Below are 22,118 nucleotides of genomic sequence, written 5' to 3' on the forward strand. Positions count from 1 at the left end.
TATATAATTGTTTATGTTTAAATAAAGTAGAATCAATCTCCAAAGTAATACTCAACAAATTTTCCTTTCAATTAATTTATAAATGAAAGAAATTGTGGTAACTTTTGTTCCATATGTCTTATTGATAAAGATTTATATTTTATCCAAATGCTATAAAATCAATGTTAAGTCTTAATAACATGACTATTATGAAAATCATAGCTAAAGTGCTGCACACTTCCTTTGGAATACATTTTCCCACAACAAAAGGAATCAAACTAAGGCCTTTGGTATGTACGCCAGTGCAATGTATCTAAGCAACACCTCTATTACATGGATTCCTCCATATCATTTCAGAAATATTCTAAATAATCTTTCAAATATGCTTTATGAGCTTCAAACCTTCTACAGAGACAATTTAAAAAAAACTGAATTTTTTCTTTACTCACTTTATAATATAATAAACTATAATATTTTCTTGGTTGACCTCTCCAACAATTTGCAAAAGTAGAGATTCAACAAGTTGTAAAAAGCTTTTGATATTTGTTTGTCTACTGACAATAGCATCTAGCTAATCTCATCTTCACAGAAGTGTGTCTGAATTAGGAATCAAAGGAAAGAATTGAATGCCCAAGAATATTTCATTTAAAATGTTTGTTTATGAATTTACATTTCTTCCATCTGAGAATTCTTACACAAAAATCTACCTTTGTCAAAGAGCATGAGCACAAGGAAACAAACTATTCATATTTACATTTCAACTGAAAAGGATTTTTGAAGGACAAGAAAATTTAATATCTAAAACTTATATGTGAAAAAAATAGAAAAAAACTTTTATTATATCATGATAAAACAATTTTATTATTATATAAAGAAATTTGCCATGTTTGTATTTTTGAACAATAAAATTTCTAAAAACGTGAAATTAGATCAATAATTTCCCTTACAATATAATAATGGTGCACTAAATACAAATTATATGAATTATAAAATCTTCAAATACAAATTATATAGTAATGCAAGCATAACACTGTTTAGATTTGTTCTTCAAGTAAGCGACCATCATTCTTAAGAAAAATATTTGAAAGAATGAATTAAAATTAAGTACACTTTGTAAAATACAAAAGTATATACTACCACCTAGTGGTTGTGCTGTTTGCTCAAGGGTGATATTTTCCCCTTCAAATCCACAAAACTGAACATTGAGAAATTCTGAAGGCAAAAACAGTTTACAGATAAATGTTTTCAGTAAGTACATGAATTTGTAAATATTTACAAAATATTCTTTTTTTTTTTTTTTGATTTTTTGAGACAGGGTTTCTCCGTAGCTTTTTGGTTCCTGTCCTGGAACTAGTTCTTGTAGAATCTCATATTTTATAAGCTTCAATATTGTTTTTTTAACCAAGAATAGAGGTAGGAAAAGATAAATAAGTCTATGCAAAAGTATTATTTCAATAATTCTCTCTTACACCCAAAATTCAAAGCCAAACAATTTTGTGATGATCAAGAATAGCGACTCAAAAATGTATAGATAGCATTTCCTATTAGCTAGAAGTAATATATTAATATTTTCATGTTGTATCATAAATGGAAGAAATTGCTTGTACTCATAATTTATATTAAACTGACTATTCAAACTTCAGTAAATCTCCAAATGGATAAACTTTGAAAAACTTTCAAGAGTACATATATTATTCCAAATGGAAGCAAGCAGAAAAATATTTTTCAAAATCAACTTATATGATTGTTCTTGGTAGTTATTACACCAACTAGACACAAACCAGGGTCATCTGGGAAGAAGGAATCTTAATCAAAAAAAATGTGTCCTTAAGATTAGACTTCTGGTAGGGCCAGGGCACTGTGAGGTGTACCACTCTTGAACTGATGATCCCTAGTTCTGTAACAAGGTAGACTGATCAAGCTATTAGCAAGATTATTTCAGTTCCTGCCTCTATATTCAAGTTGTAGCTCTTGCATTAACTTCTCTCCATTATGGATGGTGATAGGAACATGTTAAGCAGGAGTAAACCCTTTCCTCCCCAAGCTGCTTTTGGTCATGATGTTTATACAACAAAAGAAACTCTAACTAACACAGAAATAATTTATTTATATTTTCTTTTGTGCTCTTTTCTGCTTTTATGAGTATTCTTCACTTTGCTAATGTTATAAGATTTTGGGTATGTATTTAAATATTTTTGCTATAGCATACTTTCAAAATTAATAAATTGCAGATTTTTGTACTGTCGTGGAATAATTTTAACTTCATTAAAAATAAGTTAATTAATACTGTGCAATTCATTACTTTAAATTACTAAATATTTTATCATTTAGAAAGCATTATTACACCATCTCACAAAATAAATTAAAACTAAAAATAATTGCACTCAAACTTTATTAGTAAATTTTAATTTCATAATAGATCACAACATTTATATGTTTTCTTAAAAAGGAGTATTTTATTCTTTTTTTGTAAGACTAACATTCAAACATTCAGTTAAGCAATTAAATTAGTACAGAAATCTTTTATTCTTTATAGATAAATGTAACTTTACTCTGTACCAAGTCAGTATGAGAAAAGCTGACATCAAACACAATTTTATTAATTCATTAATTAGTTCACCACATACATGATGAATGCTTTCCAAGGGCCATCCAAAATGCTAGTAACCATGGGTGCCAGAATGAAAATTTGGATTAAACTGTCAGTTTGTATTCTTCTCCAATTACTTTTATTGATACCTAGAACCACATGTAAGAGAAATGTAAGATTAAAAGTAAAGAGCCACAAGCTGGCAGGATGAATAAGACATAAAATATCCAAAGTACAAATAGCATTATAGCCACTAGGAAATAGGCAAATAGCATAGAACAGAGGACAAGCTATGAAGGACCTCATAGGCCAGACATAACATTTAAATTTTGTATGTATAATATTCCCTGAAATTCTGCTATCCTTGTGAAATTATTTATCATAAAGAAACACGGCCCACTAAAGTGAGGAAGGAGGTATATTGAGTTCACCGTCATTGATGATGCTGAAGGTGTCTGTGTGCAGCACCAGAAGTAGAGGCGTGACAGTTGTCAGAAGGAGCAGGTGTCTCCACCTAGACTATAATAGCAGAATATAAAGGTCTTTTGTTCTTTACAATAGCTGTCTGATTAGTGTTACAAGATGCATACAAAATGGAAGCATCATCTGCGACAATTTCAAAGCATCATTTTACAGAATATTTCTTACTTTAAAAAGGTGTAAATGAACCTTTCCCAGAGAGAGAGGTGAGAGTTACCACCTTATTCAACTTATGAAACTTATTATCACCAACAGTGAGACAATCACACATTATGTACTGCCTTACAGAATACAAAATAATTGTTTATGGGGTGATTGTAACTCTGTCAAAAATCAATGTATTCCCTACAGCAATGCAGTGGCTAAAATAGTCTAGAGGTATAAACTGCCCAATGACATGGAAGGTGTGTGAGGAAAAAGAAATTTATTCTGATATCTAGTAAGTCAATGATAAATATATACATGATTTTTTTATTTGTATGTGTTTCTGTGTGTGTGCNTCACATGTACTGAGGCAAAACAACATTTTAGTCTGCCCTATCATTCTACATATTACAAGGATTCTGAGCACCAAAATCAGGTAGCAATATTTGAACAAAGAGTGTTTATCTTTCTTCTGTCTCTCAATAGATGATGTTTAGTGAATGTGAAGTTACTGTAGAAGAGAGAGTGTATCATTGAAATTATATGAGAAACATAAATATGGAAAACTTGGTCCTTTTTAGGCAATTTCTGGTGAATTACATAGTATTTTGTGACACTCTCTCTAGGGAGACATGACAAATACATTTACTCATGCTAGGTCAATGAATCAAAGTACAGATATTATCAAAATCAACTTCAGTTTTACCAGGGTCACTTGTAGGAGTAGTAGTGAGGAATTTCTTTCAAAAGCAGAAATGACACAGGTGCCCTGGATCACCAATCATGTGTAGCAGCTTAAGAAACATAAAACCTAAAGGCAGATCAATAATTTTGTGAGTGTCCTTTCTATGTGGCTAAGTTGGTTTAAACTTCTTAAAGGAAGCTAGGCTGTTCCTTGCTTCTTTCAGGCTGTTTGGTTGATCTGCTTCTTCCAGAAAGCTCACTCGTGTAAGGGTTTCTTTCAGTACTTTTTACAACTATGTATGCTTGTGAAGGGCACTAGTGATTCTGCTCAATTTGGATGACTTCATGAAACAAGTTGAGTTTTATACATCCCAAGTTTAACGAGTTGCCCTTTAATATTGATCATTTCACCTGCCCTTAGGATGTCCTGTAATTTTATCTAGCTATAAACATCTCATGTCTTCAAAGCCTACTCAGCCCCAATGCATGGCTAGTCAGGAAATCTTGTTTTAACTATGAACAGTCTGTCTTAAAATAACTTGTTTTTCATCTTCCTTCTAAAAACATAAGTTTTACAAAGCTTCACTACAAAATGGGATATTTTAATCTAAAAAATTGCTATATAATGTTTGGATGATATGTACCACTGTGTATATAATTGCTCCAAAAATAACCCAACAAAAATATGGAACCTCTTATTTTACAAATATGAAACATTTATCTGCTCATCAAACAAACTTGATCTGAGAACTGTGAACTTCATTTTCTGATTACCTGGTCTACAAGAGCTAGCTCCAAGACAGGTTCCAAAACTGCAGAGAAACCAAGTCCTAAAAAAACAAACAAACAAAAAAATCTTCCAGAAAAGTAGTCAATACTTCTTACTGGTGAGCCAACCCTCCTAGACCTACAGCGTTCTATTCATGTACATGTATGTTTTGAACACTAGGAATGTGTCTCAGAATTCTAACAAATTTCATATATATATATATATATATATGAATATATAATATATATATTCAGTAGTACATATATATACTGTACTACTGAAGAGAACTACAACACTACACACATATTTCCAGATCCAAGTTCATTTCTGTAGACAAAACTCATGTGTTTCAATCTGAGTGGTGTATAAATGGAATTTCATGGAAACCAGATTCCAAATGAAGACAAACATATTTGAACAATTCTAAGGAAGGTACTAATTAAAGGATATCTAATATTTAATAATTAGTCTCAAAACAGTTCTGGAAGTTTACTAGTTGTGGGAAAGAGATTTAAGAGGACTATACACAGTAGCACCATGTTTAAAGCTTCCATTGCATAAATCTGCATTAATAGAAAAAGCTATGTTTTTGCTTTCTGGGGTAAGACAGGGTCCATGCCATATCCCAAAAGACCATAGTGGAATCAACTTCCAGTAATCTGTAGTAAGGAGGGTGCTCATTTGTTTCCTGGCTGCCCAGTATCTCAGATCCGAAATAATCACAAAGAATCTATATTATTGTAAACACTGCTTAGCCCATTATTAGCTCTATCTTCTTTTTGTCTAACTCTGTTTTTAATCCATTTAGTGTAAATTGGGATTTTGCCTGTATGTATGTCTGTGTGAAGGTGTCATATTCCCTGAAACTGGAGTTACAGGCAGTTATGAGCTGCCATGTGGGTGCTGGGAATTGAATATGGGTCCTTTGGAAGAGCAGCCATTTCTCTTAAAGTCTGAGCCATCTCTCCAGCCCTAACTCTTACACATTAATTTAATCCATTTCTGTTAGTCTGTGTATTGCCACGAGGCTGTGGCTTGAGGGGGTACAGTTCTCAGCATCTGGCTTCAGAGGGGATACATGGTTTCTCACTAAGTCTTCTTTCTTTCTTCCAGCATTCAGTTTAATTTCCCCTACCTAGCTATATTCTCTGTGCAGGCCCAAGACAGTTTTTTTTTTTTAATTTTTTATTAACCAATGGTATTCACAGCATACAGAGAGGAATCCACATCATTAATCTACTGAAACAAGCATATAATGTTTTCATTATTGAACTTCTTATTTTCTATTTTTCTGTCCCTTTCCATTATATTTACCCTGGATTCATCTCTGAATTTAACCTTGCGCATGATGATTTTTTTGTAATTGATGCTAAATTTAATCTTACCTGATTTTAAATAACAGCAAAAGGGCATAAATCACACATTAGAAAACTCAGTAGATTATTTATTAGTGGTTGTAAGTTTGAAACAAGTATAAAATAATTCTATGATAAATGGAGTAATAGCGACTTTACATTACAAATACAAAAATCATAGAATACACACATCATGAAACTGTAGACTGTACAGTTTTAGATTTCAACCTAATATATACTTACTAATATCATTATAGAGAATATGCATATTAGATTATATATTTTTTAAACTGATACACTCCTGGGCTTTTTTAGTATATGAAATTTGCTTACAGTTCCCTTTGTTCTTTATTTACATTTAGCAATTATGGTAAACTTCATTATAATAAAGAATGAAATTTCTTAAAAGTAACCTCAAGTTGTATCTAGGACATAAATAGAGAAATTCTGTTATTCAAGATAGAAACACCAACAGAAGTAGAATACAAGATTTTGCCAACAATTAAGTTCTTTTCGTGGACCCAAAGTGTCATTTGATATTCGACTGCCAGTATGTGATACAGAATGACTTTCTTCGACCAAATTTTCCAAGCAATATTTATGATTTTTAAGAAGAAATATTTTCAGCAGTCCCATCAGCAACTCAGTCCGAGAACATGGACAGATCTTACAGGGTATAAAAGCATGAGTGTGTTTCATAATCATTCCTAGAAAATGATGGAAATCTTCTCAGTTATATTGAATGATGTACTATGTACTTTCTTCACATCAATTAATTTTACTACATTGTCAACCACTCTCAAAATTCCTAACAAAGTAATGAATAAGACATACCTATATATTCCTGTACTATAATATTGATACAAGGGACTTACCAGTACTAACAGTCAGACACACTCTTATTGATTGTCCAATGCAGAGTGATCAGCTCCAAACCTTATATTCCCAAGCAATAATACAGGATATAGTAAGTTCTATTGGTATAGTTGTGAATGCCTAGGCATACATATTTTACATGTAAGTAGAATGTATACGGCAATAACATGTAATTATAACCCATATTGGTATAATATAAGAATTATATTCAATACAAAATACACTATCAACTTGAGAGTAGGGGAGGACATGAGGATAGTTGGGGAATGTTTATTCAGAAGGAGCAGAGGGAGAAAAGTAGGAGAGCCATTGTATTTCAATTAAAAACTTGAAAACAAAGGCAAGCAATATCAAAAGAATTAGCTTCCACTGAAAGAACTAGGGATGACATAAAAGAACCTCAACCATGAGTTTGGAAGATGTATAAATACATCCTTAATAATATTATACATACACCTAAAGAGAAATAGTAAGAGAATATTGATAATAAAGTCCTAATTTTTGTCTATGGAAATCAGAGGCTCTGCAGGAACTCTTACTAAACCCTAAATCCAGTAAATTCTACTAGCAGATGTATATTCTCACCTGAATTCCTTGATCCTTAACATTAACTTTTCTGAATGCCCAGCAATGGTTGAAATCAATCTAGTTTTACTCCAAAAATATTTACTAGAATTTACTCAACTACATAAACAATGCTGACATGACTTAGCCCATTGGCTCACACTGCTGAATTTAAGTGACAATGACAGAGAAGGAACTCCATTGAGAGAACCTTCTCCAGAGGACATCCAAACATCTACTTCATGGCTACCTAAAAGTGCACATACTCCACAACTTTTAAACTGGATGACAAAATATGAAAAATTGTCTCCATTTTATTCAGAAGGTGAAAAAATATGATATAATCTAAATACCTACTACTTATCTTGGACAGTATGCTTTGTGTCTCTCATGTGAAGATAAACATCTCCCTAGCCATCAAAGACAAGAGGATAGTAGATATTAAATATATGATATTTGATACAAATGATTCAGTTGATTAGATCTACTCTAGAAGAAGTCATAAGCAAATTGAGATATCTGGATGGGGCATCATCATCATCTTTGAATATTTTTAATCTTGGTAGCAGCACTGAAATTACCAGTATACACACAGACATATGTGTATATGTCTATCTATACTATCTATATTCAGTCACACATATGTGCATGGATTTCTATAGCCACATTCTCAGATGAACATACAACTTTTTTAAAAAATGTTTTTCTTAAGCTATAATAAATGAGGACATAATGAGACTATGCATATAGAGTAGTAACCTCCAAGGCTTTTCCACTACTCTATTTTTGATACTGCCTGTCAAAATTGGCACATGTTAGGAAATTTAGAGGTGACATTATGCTTTAAATATGTCACAAATAAATTGTGGCTAATGAATCAAATCTAGTTCTGTGATCTATTGGAGAACATCTCATTGGCCACACTCACTTAAGTAGGAATTCAGTCTTCTTTATTTATATTCCAAATGGCAGAACCAAGCAAATCTGATAAAATTCATGTGGAAGAGGTACAATTAAAAATTGAAGAGAGATTTCCATTAAATATTTACATGGAATTCTACTTGCCCTAGCAACTATTGATTGCTTTAAGTAAACTAAAGAGAAATTTGCTCTTTCATTCAGCTTAGTAGCCAAATTTCTAGTTATTGAACTTTGGAAAGATTGTCAAATAATTGTAAAAATAATTTTGCAGGGTTTTTACCCTCCATCTTCTTAAGGAAAATATGTTTTCAAATTCACTAGTCAATATTCAGATCTAGAATTTCTTTTTAGTTTTTGAATTCTTGTACATTATCCTGAGTGCATTATTTTAAGAAATTTGAAAGTAAAAAAGATAATTTATATATAACAGTTTACTGAACTTGTCTTTGTATTAATATTTTAATTTTACATATAATAGCTCAGTTTCCAGAGAAATTGGTTCCCAATGAACACTTACTACTCTTTGTTTGCATGCCTACTGAAGTCAGGTGATTTGTTTTGTTTTGGTAGGTTTCTGGTAGGCCATAATATTTAAAATGTTGAATCAAACAAATGCCAAACAGCAAGCAGTTTTAACACAGTGTTAAACATCTGTATGTTTTATTGTCATCGGTTAATAAGAAGCTGCTTTGTCCAGTGTCTAAACAGAACAAAGCCAGGTAGAAAATCCGGAGATGTAGAGAGAGACTAGGCAGAGTCAAGGAGATGCCATGTAGCTCCTGGAAAAATAAGATGTGAGCCTGGAAACTTCCTGGTAAACCACAACCTCGTGGTAATACACTGATTAATAGGGATGGGTTAATTTAAGATATAAGAGCTAGCTAGCAATATGCCTAAATGATTGGACAAGCTGTGTTTTAATTAATACAGTTTCTGTGTGATTATTTTGAGTTTGGGTGGCCAAAAATGAATGAGCAGTCTTTGTGCACAAGGGGAAGAATATAAAAGCACATTTCATGTTAGCTAAAGTCTAAGTGTGAAAAATACAGACTGCAGCTTATGAAAATGATTATTGGTCCCAAAGTGGAAAGAAAACACACAGATGTGTGATGTATATCTAGTCCTTTTCCCCTCATCCAAAAATTTTAATATATGCTCTTCAAGTGAAAAAGAACTGATAATATCAAACACCAAGAACTTAAATTCATTTTTCTAGTTTTGATAGAGAAATGTGTTTTCTGCCATAATTTGTATGAAAAACAAAATGAACTGAGATTTATAAGCATTATACAAAACAGCAGTTAAAGTATGTAAGATAAGGTGATTAAAAACACCATGTAACCTATCTAATATTTTTAATGTGAATTACTGGTTTATCTATGTGTTCATTTAGTGTGTAATGTCTATATATGCATGTGCATTACATCACCTGTGTGTCCATTAGTGAGAACTGGAATTAGTTCTATTCTTCCAACCTCTTGACCTAGGAACCAGGTCATCAGGCTTCAGGCCCAGTGCTTTTGCTACAGGACCATCTATTATCAAACATATGTAAAAGTGCTTTGTTGTTGTTAATTATATTATGAATGAAAGAGATGTGGAAACATTGGACTTTTATCATAAAATAGCACTCTGCTTTCTATTAAGAAAAAGAGCCCATAGTTTCCAACACTCTGAAAAACAACTGAGATGATAATTTCCAACCTATGAAAGTTTTATAAATAATTCTCAGCTACCTGCTTCTCCTCAAGAACAATGCTTTGAGTAGACTTTTACAATCAATGAAAGGAAACTAGGGTTTTAGTGAGATGACATTTGAGCTTAATGCATTTTAAATTTCATTCCTATCATGTTTTTTTTTTCATTTATGCTATTTCAGGAGTTTTCCCAACAAAGTTTTGTTGGTTCTGACTTAATTTTTAAACTCAAACATCATATTTGCTGAAAAGACATGTAGACTTAATCCAGAGTTACCTTGTGGATATTGTCTATACTAACTTAAAAAAAAACATACTAAATGGCAATCAATCAATAAATAAATAATAAGATATATTCAAATAAAAATTCTCCTAGGATATCAGTTACATTTTCAAAGAATAGTTCCAAGTTTTTGATACCAGAAATGTATATAAAGATATTTCCATGGTGCTTTAATTTTTTATACACTTAGTGTGAATATAACAAAACATTTTAATAAACAAATTTCTTTAAAGCTGAATGCATGTATTTTTCTGTGTGGATGATTGATGTGTTTGTGGGAACATATGTCACAGCTATAGTTGGAGATTAGAGAGTTACAGTTGGAGTCTCTGCTTCACAATTATATGTGTTCCAGGGACTGAGCATATAATCTTAAGACTTGATGACAAGCATTATCACTCTTTGAGGCATCTTTGTCTGTCCAAATTAGATTGTTTTTAAACAAACAATATTTCTGTGAATAGTAGTATTTTGATTGATTTGTTATCATAGTGATATAAAAAAGTTATATGACAGGAGTAACATACAGGGATGCTTATAAATTACTAATTTTCTATACAATGAATGCACATCCTGTGTATAATATGATTTTTATAATTAGGAAGTTAAATAAAAAAAAACAATTCCTGAGAACATCCATTTTATTCAAATTCAAAGTTAAGGTTCCCCTTATCACAACAAAAACAGGTACTACACTTGTCATCTACTCACTGTCTTAATTTCACTCTGACCCTAAACTTTTTATTTTAAATATGAGAAGTTTCCCTTAGAATTCTCTGATTCTTTAACAAACTCTGTATATTAGAAGGAAAAAAATGTTTAGAAACATTTTGATGAATAATTGCAAACTCCTTAAAATTCAGTCTCTAAGTGTCCTTATAAGAATTATCCTGGTTTTCTAGTTAAGTAAATGTAATGTTTTTAACATTCAACACTAGAAGAGTAATGACATTTCATTCTATGTAAAGCTCACATAATTACAAGTTAGGTCACATCCAATGCCACTTCATGGTCACAAAAATAATTACTCTGCAGTTTCCTCTTAGTTCTCTACTACATAAAATGCATAGATTTATTGCACTTGAAACTAAATAACATTTGAACATAAAATTTTTGACTTGCTGGCCCCTGAACAGCCCCAGATTCAGATCTGTAAATGGTAAAATCTAGTTTTATACATCATTAATTTTTTTTTCTGCTTGAGAAGTAGTAGGTACCTGCAAGTTTAAATCATTTCACTAACTCCTTGATTCAGAATAAAATCTCGGCAAAATTATTTTTTATTGTGTGTTTCCAAATTTATTAATATGATTCACTTGAGCATGCTCACAAAATAAAGTTAAAATAAGCCCCTAAAATAGGGATCTACCTCAACATTTTATACACTTGCAAAAAGCAGGTTGAACAGGATAGTCTGCTAAATAAAGTCATACCTAGACATCTCTGACATCTCTAAACACTTCTGTAATATTCCATTATCAATTGATCTGAAATTAGAGATTTTACACTTCTCTCTGTTGTTTTCTCTATGATGCTATCAGAGACAATGATTTTTGAAGGAAGAATTTTATTCATATTTAAACTCCCTCCCCTTGTAATTATGCTAACTGCCTGACCCTTATGGAATAAAACCTTAGTCAATTATGTCTTTTAATATAATAGGAATTTATTTAGATATAAATCTTTAAATATATAAATTTTAATTCAATTTTAAAACACGCTTTAAAATGTGTTTTATTTTAAAGGATAAAATTTCAGTTATTAAACAACACAGTGAACAATTTTGAAAAATCAAAGATGTCGTTAAGCTGAACTTCAATAGAATGATTTCTTAAATCTGTTCCTGACTTCTCTCTTCCTGGTTCTTATTTCTTTAGTATGACTAGTAATAGTCTTCCTAAGAAAATGACAACATATTTGTCACATCAACACAGTCCAACAGAACTAAACATGTGTTTTGGAGGATCTCTTACACATCTCTTGTTATGGAACATGGGAAATAAAAGAGTGGGTCATCATTCAGAAGATAGAACAAGCTTGTAGTCATGTTAGTAAGATATATATATATATATATATTTCAGTTAGATAGGTATTCTTCACATCTTTCAGAGACTTTCATAATATGGCATTTAAGGACTTAAGACTTTTCATAACAATGAAACACATCTGCTCCTGGCAGCACCAAGCTATTTCAAAAGGGTGATGGACATTGAAAGAGGTTCTTCATGGAGTTGGTTAGCCATATGGGCATAAACTGCTCTTTCCTGGACTGCTTCACTGGACATGCAGGACCCGCAGAGAAATGACTGTTGAACTTGCCTAAAGATGAAATAATCCTTCAGGGTTCCTGCTTCATGAAAGAGTGTGCAAGACATTCTACAGGATACAGAAGAAAGTGACTGGCAAATGGTCAATGTACACAGAACTGTCTTTAAAATTTCCTGCTTCATGGAAAAGTCTTCTGGACACTATGGGCCTGTAGGCTAAAGATAGATGCCCCAATGGCACAGAAGAACTTTGGGTAACTGTATAGGCAGCAAGATGTCTCTGTCAATTCTAGAATTTTGAAAGTTGCTTACAATACACTTCCAGTTTACATAGGTAATATTATATCCTTCTGGAATCTTTGATGGAGTTGTATAATTTATAGTTTTTCTTAGTTGTAATAAAAGGTAAAGTAGATATAAATATTGCAACTGTAATACTTGCTTGAGAGTTGTTTTGTTATATGTAATTTTACTATTTTAAAGTTACAGCCTTCCTTTTTGTTTAAAGAGAAAAAAGGAAATGATGTAGGAGGTCCTTCTGTCTTTGTGTTGCTTTCACTGTTTAATAAAGAAACTGCTTTGGACCTGTTGATAGGGTAGAACTTAGGTAGGTGGGAGAAACTAAATGAAATGCTGGGAGAAAGGAGGCAAAGTCAGAGGGAGATACCATGGATCCTCTGGAGACCAATGCTGGGAATTTTTCTCAGTAAGCCACTGCCACGTGATGATACACAGATTAATAGAAATGGTTTAAATTAGTATAAGAACTAGCCAATAAGAAGTTAGAGCTAATGGGCAGAGCAGTGTTTTAATGAATACAATTTCTGTGTGGTTATTTGAGGGATAAGTGAGCCAGGGAGCTGGGACAAACAAGTGGCCCCTCCTTGCAACAGCGCCAAGGCGTTATTTTATGAATAGTGTCTGGGTTGCTAATAGGAAATAGTACAGATTGTAAGTATGCAGTAATTCCTTGCTGCTTCTGCTTTTGTCTTCATCATTGCTCATTTGATGAAATAATTGATTAAAATGATAGGATTTATTAATGTTATATTGTACTATATTAATTTTCCCCTCAGTGGTATACCGGCTTCAGGATGGGTATATATATTTTACCAACTACTCATCTGATAAAGGACTTATATCCAAACCATATAAAGAACTCAAGTAACTAAATGTCTAGAAACACAAATAATTCAAATTTAATGATAAGGATGTAGAATAAAGGGAAATACTATATAATTCTATAAAATGATTTTGTTTGATTATATACTATATAATTCTATAAAATGATTTTGTTTGATTATATACTATAGAATTTTATAAAGTTATTTTGTAATAAATGAATGAATATAAGAGTCAAATTATAAAATGTTGTAATATAAAATCCTCTCAAATATGACATTTTGTCTTGTATATGTGCCAAAATATGAACACTATTTTTGAGTAGATATAATCCAAATATCACTTTTATTTTTCATTTGCTTTTATAAAGCATATTTCACTCTTTGAAACAGTAAACCATGTCTCAGGTAGAATTATTTATGAATTTGGTAATAATACTAAGGATACAGATTTGAGCTAAATTATTTTATTCCTAAAATATATTCTGAAATATAGACTTGTTTTTCAACTGATAATATCAATTGTCATTACATTTCTTTGAAATAAAATAGGGCAAAAAATTATAAAATGTCAAGTGACAGTGTATTTTATCAGATTGTTGGTAGACTAATCCAGTACCATATACTTTATTCACTGCTCCACAATTATGACCACATTTTTATGCCACAATTTGTGTTCATCAATGAAGATAGAGAAAAAGTCAAAGAAATGAATATTTTTAAGTATTGTGTTGTTTCATAGATATAACAGTTTTATATATAAGTTATTACAATGTGTCAGACCTAAAGAGTTGGATCAGTTGTAGAAATGCTCTTCATTGTCTGGGAAGACAATCACATACTGCAAAAGAAGATAATAAATATGAAAAACGGAGTAATAAAAGATAAAAAGCAAGGAAAATGACTCAGATGTTTATTTAATTATCTTAATTTTCTGTTTGTGAAATGTGACTGAATAAATCTTCTTATACCACATAATTGTAGGTGATCCATAGTTTAAAATGTGATCCTACATTTTGCATAATTTAACCTAAAGGTTTGATTTTTTAAGAGAAAATATATACAAGTAATAAGTCTTGAAACCCATCTGCTATTTTATGAATTTATGCCAGTAATTCTTTTAGGTAAAACAAAAGATGCTGAACAAAAAATGGTGATAATAATATTAGATCATAAAATCTTTTATTGTTTTTTTTGTTTGTTTGCTTTTTTGTTTCTCGAGACAGGGTTTCTCTGTGGTTTTGGAACCTGTCCTGAAACTAGCTCTTGTAGACCAGGCTGGTCTCGAACTCACAGAGATCCGCCTGCCTCTGCCTTCTGAGTAGATCATAAAATCTTTAAGCATCAATAAAAGCAGCACCATTTTTAGTACTTAGTTCTCATTTCGAGAAATACAGTTGGTATAGCTAAATTGATGTTGCTTTGAATTTGGGTATAATAATTAAGGAGATTATAGTATTGTTCTTTTCTTTGGTGCTCTGATGCACAATTGTTCACTGTCTAGTTTTCTGGGTCATCTTTAAATTTCATATGATATCATCCAAGTAAGTGGAGCCTTCTTGCTTTCTGTTTCTGAATCACTATTTGAATGAATCGTTTGTATGTCTTATTTAAATCAAGTCTCTAAATGAATACAACCACTCAGTTGGAGATCAGATGGAGGGAAATAAGTGACAGCCCATATTCCTAATTCTCAAAATGGTAATATATAAAAACAAAACTTTTAATAATATATATTTATGGTTTATTTTTCCACATCAACATGTAATTCGAAAAACAAAAAGTAAGAACAACTTGACTTTGGGGGTGTTTCTAAAATAATCCCTCTAGGACAGTGAGCTTAATGTCAGCATCCCAAGACAATTCAGTTCCTTAATTATTGTGCAATCTTCTTGCCATTAAGTCATTAGAGTAGGAAATGTGGAGGCATTTAGATGGAAGTCTAATCAGTTTTGGTTTTGCTTGATTGTTTCTAAAGCTCTAATAAGAACAAAAAGGAAAGAAAGGAACGAAACAAGAGCACATGAAAAAAAGCATAAGGAGTAAATAGAGTAATGGGAAATATCAAGGAGGTGTATTATCATAAAATCAGGGATTAGCCAAAAACATAAGGTGTGGCAAGAGGTAGATCCTTACTGTGTGAAAGAATTTCACAATTGACATCAAGATGAGAATAGGAGAGGACTGTATTTCAAAAGCAGATCACTAAGAGAAAGCAATGGCAGAGCAAAGGGTGCAGGATAAATACAACTTTTAGAACTATATCAAGTAGCGTTTCTTAATGAGAGATGACTGTAAATATCAAGCTCTATATATGAAAATATTATATCTAGTAGATCTTGAGAACTGCTTCATTCACATATTGGCTAGTTTGTCTATCTTTAATTGCTGCTATAGCAAATACTTACATGGCTTAACAGACATTATACATTCCACCATCTCAATGTGGAATCTGTATCCTTTGTTTCCCCAGAAAATCTTTGAAAAAGATTGATGGAGGAGGGTCATCTTTCTATCTGTTGTTTCATTGGTTAAGTAATAAAGAAACTGCTTGGCCTCTGATAGGACAGAAAATTAGGTAGGCCAAGCAGTTTCTTTATTACTTAACCAATGAAACAACAGATAGAAAGATGACCCTCCTCCATCAATAGATGAAGACAAGAACACATTGGACATGCGTCCACTGGAGCATGATAAATTTCTTGGCAGCCACAATTTTAACACAACCTCCCTCCCCTATCACTGAAATCAACTGCCAATAAGTAACTCCTTATAAAAGGATGGAATCCAAAGAGCACATTGCCTACCTATGCTGAATTTTGGCCAACTTGATTTTTTTGGTTCTTGTGTCTGTGACCATGATGATGAGGTTCATGAGCTCAATCATCATGTTAGGTCTTCTGGGCCAACATTATCTCAGAGCCTGTATTTCTAGGCCTGTAGGACAGAGAAAAGTTTGGCTAGACTTTAAAAGAGGAAGAGACAGCAAAAATTAGCTAGATGCGCCAACACTCAGAGGGACGGCTTTGCTGCCTCTCATTGTATGTAGGTACCCCCATATCACACCATGTCACTTAAGCTATATAAGCTGATGCTCACAATAATAGACTCAGCTCGTGCTTGTCTCAACTCCCTATTGTGTCTGATTGTCCTGCATCATGAGCTGCAGAACAGACATCTTGGATTGTGGGGCTGTGGAATGGGCAGATAGTGCAGTCACCTTTTCTTGGGGGATAAGGAAGCCTAGCAGTGACTGTGGGAATACAAAGCCTCAAGAAGCCTGGCAACTAAAGGCTCAAAGATGCCAGCAAGGTCCGGAAGATTGCTTTTCACAGCAGTTTTGTTTTTCACTCAGTTCTTACGTTTTTTGGTGAAATTTGAGTGGTATATTTAGGAAGTTGAAAGGGAAAATTTTGGTGATGGATTAAATCATATTTTGCATATGTATGTAAATTCTCAAGAATAAAGAAATTTGAGCAGAAAAAAGAAACCCACTACACATTCTGTAGATTTGAGCAATAGGCCAAGAACATTAAAAATCTAAAACTTCTATTTCCTGCAATAACTAAAAGTTCTGAAAAACTGATATCTTTCCAAAACTGCTGAAAATTTATATCTGTCTAGTGTAGCTCATACTCGGATTTGCAATCAGTATCTAATTCTGCTTCTAACTAGAAGCTTCTCTCCCAGAGCTTCCCTTCATAGACTTAAGTACATTATGAATAAATCCTTTCTTTGAATATCAAGTATTGCCAATGTCAAACTAGTCAGTGAACAGAATCCAAAAACAAATTCAAACAACTTCATACTCTCCACTGACTTAATAATTTCTTCTGCTATTATAGTGGGGTTACAGTTAATGAAGAGGTCATTTCAATTTTATGTGTAGGATAGGATAAGTCATCATGGGTAGTAGTTAGTGAAAACAGAAATAAATCTCAACCGGTCAATGGAAATATAACTTCTATTTACACTGCTTGTCCCTAATTTAATTACATCTGCCTCAAAATTTGTCTAGTGCAATTTTTTGAGTTTTCAACTTTCTTCTTTTTTATATTTTATTTGTTGTTCTTTNAAGTAAGGTCATGTTTCTGTGTTACTAAGCCAGTAATGAAATAGTGTTCAATAACCAAGGAAACCAAAACATCTATTTCTTCAAAACATCTATTTACTAAACAGACTCAAGTGTCCTTAGTATGTAATTTACTATACTAATTTCCTAACATAAAAATTTCCAGGTTTTTTTCTCACAAGTATGTATGACCTTTACTTGTGAAATATATTATGAAAATTTTTATGCAGTTTGTATGTCCTTAAGAAAGATAAAATTTAATTAGCTGTCCAAATAACTATAATAAAATTAAACTAAATTAATTAAAAAGAGAGTCTAACTATTATATAAACAACTTTTTTAGTTTGACTTTCTGGATTTCTATAAAAATATCATTAATTTATTCTTTGGGCACAGGAAGAAAGCTACACAATAAAACAAATAAAAATTTAGTAAAAACATTGTTTTTGTATTATAGTCAGTAAGAAAGATGTATTGAGAAACAAAGTCTCTAGAAGAGAGGCTATTAAGATGTAGCCTCTATGAATGAGAAAATGCTAAATTGAGTAAAAAGAAATATAGATAGAGGCTCTGTGGCCTTTCCAATTTAGGTGTTGGCCAAAATGGATTGATAGAAACTAAAGAAACCACAGACACATGAACAGAACACTAACCTCAGGTGGGCCATATGCTCTGATGGAGATGGAGATATACCAGGAGTAACATTTATTATACCGGTTGCTATTTTCTCAGAAGAGGGAGCCACCATTAAATTTTCTGCAGACACTGTCTTTAGGTAAATGTAAAGTGTTTGTAAATCTATGCTTTAACCATAGGGGCCCATTTACCTTTCTGAACTTGATCCTGGGAGGCATTTGCCATTCCCATGAGTCTAAGGCATTGAGATCTTGATTGTCTGTGCTCATGTCAATAATGTACATTCACTTGGGACTTTGTCTCTTTTACAAAGTGCGAAGGAGAAAAAATAAATAACACTAAGGCTACTTGAAAAAAATGGTAAAGAAATTAACTTTTTGTAACTTAATCGAAGTTACACCCTAGGGGTGGTGGTAATTCTCCCCAACATAACCATAGACTATCTATAAAAGAAACCCAAATTTAGTAGTGTAAATTCTCTTATTGAGTTGTTGGTCAAAAGTGTATAAGATACCCCCAAACAACATGGTTATTGCTATTAAATGTGATTTTTTTCTTTTTCTTTTTTAAAATTTTTTTGTGATTTTTTTCTTAAGAAATTATGATTATATCCTCCTGATGAAGACATTGCACACATGATACACAGGATGGAGAAATCAATTTGGTACTGACCTCAAATATCCTCTGATTCTCATAGCATCCAGTGATGTTGTGAATGTAGCAACAAAGAAAAGAAATCAGCAGTACCATCTATCATAAAAGCCTATAAACAGCATCAATGATCATGACATTACATCATCAAAGGTGCAATAATGACACATATTTTGGGGTCACAAGACAACTGTCTATTTGCTCTGAAGACCCTCACAGTCTGGTATTACATACCTTGCAGAATGTCTGCTGCTTTTAAAGTCATTGACCCCAGAATGATACTTAAAACTGCCAGTTTTTATTAATAACAGATTGTGACCTGCAAATTTTATTTTATTTTATTTAGTTGTTGCAAAAACAAAAAAAAAATCCGCCTCCTCCTGTTTCCCATTTCCCTCCCCATCCTCGCACACATGGCCCCCTTCCCTCCCTCCCTACCTCCCCTACACCTCTCCCCCTCCCCCCATTCCATTCCCCCTCCCAATCGAAGAGCAGTCCAGATTCCCTGCCCTGCGGGAAGTCCAAGGTCCTCCCACTTCTATCCAGGACTGGGAAGGTGAGCATCCAAACAGGTTAGGCTCCCACAAAGCCAGTTCTGTGACCTGCAAATTTAAGTATACAAAATAATTGGGAAAATAGCTGTAAATCGAAGAAAGTAAATCTAATTCTTCTAGTTTATAACTTGTATGGTATTTATAACCACAATATATTAAATGATTTTAATAAATTTTCTATCATTTATTATGACTTCAAACTGGCACCCGAAAGAATACTGTATTATGGTAAGATGGCAGAGTAGGAACGCGGTGCTGTAGGTGTCCAGGCTACTAGCTGACTTCGTATCCATTCTCCGCAGCGGCAGTAACCACTGAACAGAGAGCATGTCTGTGTAGTTGCCCAAAATACCGAATATCAAAGTCTTCAGCAGGAGCTCCCACCAGGACTTATCCCAGAAAATTGCTGACTGTCTGGGCCTGGAGCTAGGCAAGGTGGTGACTAAGACATTCAGCAACCAGGAGAGCTGTGTGGAAATTGGAGAAAGTGGACGTGGAGAGGATGTCTACATTGATCAGAGTGGGTGTGGCGAGATAAATGACAATCTAATGGAACTTTTAATCATGATTAATGCTTGCAAGATTACTTCAGCCAGCCGGGTGACTGCAGTCATGCCGTGTTTCCCGTATGCCCGCCAGGATAAAAAGGATAAGAGTCGGCTTCCCATCTCAGCTAAGCTTGTTGCAAATATGCTATCTGTCGCAGGAGCGAATCATATTATCACCATGAATCTACATGCATCTCAAGTTCAGGGGGATTTTTTTTTTATATCCCAGTAGACCATTTATATGCAGAGCCAGCTTTCTTAAAGTGGATAAGGGAGAATATATCTGAGTGGAAAAACTGTACTATTGTCTCACCTGGTGCTGGTGGAGCCAAGAGAGTGACCTCCATTGCAGACGGATTGAATGTGGATTTTGCCTTGATTCACAAGGAACGGAAGAAGGCCAATGAAGTGAACCACATGGTGCTAGTAGGAGATGTGAAGGATAGGGTGGCTATTCTTGTGGATGACATGGCTGACACTTGTGGTACAATCTGTCATGCCGCTGACAAACTTCTCTCAGCTGGAGCTACCAGAGTTTATGCTAACCTGACTCATGGAATCTTTTCTGGCCCAGCCATTTCCCATCAACAACGCATGCTTTGAAGCAGTAGTAGTCACCAATACCATACCTCAGGGGGATAAGATGAAACGCTGCTCCAAAATACAGGTGATTGACATCTCCATGATCCTTGCAGATGCCATCAGAAGAACCCACAATGGCGAATTTGTCTCCTACCTGTTCAGCCATGTTCCTTTATAACAGAATAACTTCTGAAGCTTTTTGAAAATAAACCAACCCCATCACTCACGTTTCTTGCATAAGGCCCAGCTTGCTCCAGTGTAGATGTTTACATCCCACATTAGATACATTAGAATTTAGCCTAAATTGGAAAAAGACAGATCGTAGTTAACTGCTAGGATGTCCTACTTGTGTTGTTTCATCCTGACTTGCTTGTTTATTTTGTGAGCCTTGCAGCTTTAACTAGAGGTCAGCTGCGGAAAGATTTGTAGACTATTGAGAATATTCCACAAGGTCCATAGTACATAATTGACAAAGCTCATATTCCATTGCTCAGGAATGCTTTGGGGTTTTTCTTCATTCAGAATGACTAGCAACAAAGTCAGCCCATATGTGACACATTTTCAGAGGTTTGTGTTAAACTATAGCAAGAGCCCTGAGCATCCTTAAACATAGTTCCAGTAGTTGAGCACCCTGTTAGGCAGGGGCAGGTAGCTCAATGCAGTAATTAACCTTCGGGAGGAAGAAGCCTGATCCATTGCCATCTGTTTAACTCTATAGCTTGAATTCTCTACACCGGTTCCTTTCCTTTTGGCTTTACCTTCAGCCATCTTCAACTTTTCCTAGCCAAAAATATCTTGGACTCAGTGATCATTGCACTTGTGCCATAATCTTCTGTAAGAGACTTGCTTCTTGATATGTAACTGCTAAATTTCACATTAGATAACTTGCTGTAGTGTAGTCTTCCTTAGCCTCTTACCACTATGGCGGTAAGTTTGAGCTGGTGTCTTAGTGCCTTTTGATTAATTTAAGTATTTAATTTTCATCTTTCTTGGATCCATTTGGTCTCTCAATTGAACAGATTTCTGCTAAACAATTTGGTGTTGTAGTCTCTTGTTGAGAACTTAATAAAATATCTGCTAATGTAAAAAAAATAAAAAGTAAAGTATACTCTATTATCAATCATAACTTTTCTATAGGGAGAAGTTTATATTTCTTTTTACTTTTTTAATTTTTTGAGATTATAATGTAATAATGATTATCTTAATAAAGATATATAAGCATCAAATGTTTTTCAAAAGAAAACTTTTAGAAAGAAGAACAATTCTATATTTAAATGAAATAAATTGCATACTATTCCTTAAGTGTAGAGAAAACATTTTGAAAAATCTTTTGCTCATCATTTAA

The 22,118-nt window shown here is 33.2% G+C and overlaps 1 pseudogene; it reads left to right on the forward strand.

The window, feature by feature from the left end:
- The window catches only part of LOC126514444 (ribose-phosphate pyrophosphokinase 1-like), an 82,115-nt pseudogene extending 61,164 nt beyond the window's left edge, over positions 1–20,951 (forward strand).
- The last annotated feature ends 1,167 nt before the right edge of the window (positions 20,952–22,118 follow it).

Source organism: Alexandromys fortis, unplaced genomic scaffold (assembly GCF_014885135.2).
Source record: "Alexandromys fortis isolate MF-2015 unplaced genomic scaffold, M_Fortis_MF-2015_v1.1 scaffold_129, whole genome shotgun sequence".
Lineage (NCBI taxonomy): Eukaryota > Metazoa > Chordata > Mammalia > Rodentia > Cricetidae > Alexandromys > Alexandromys fortis.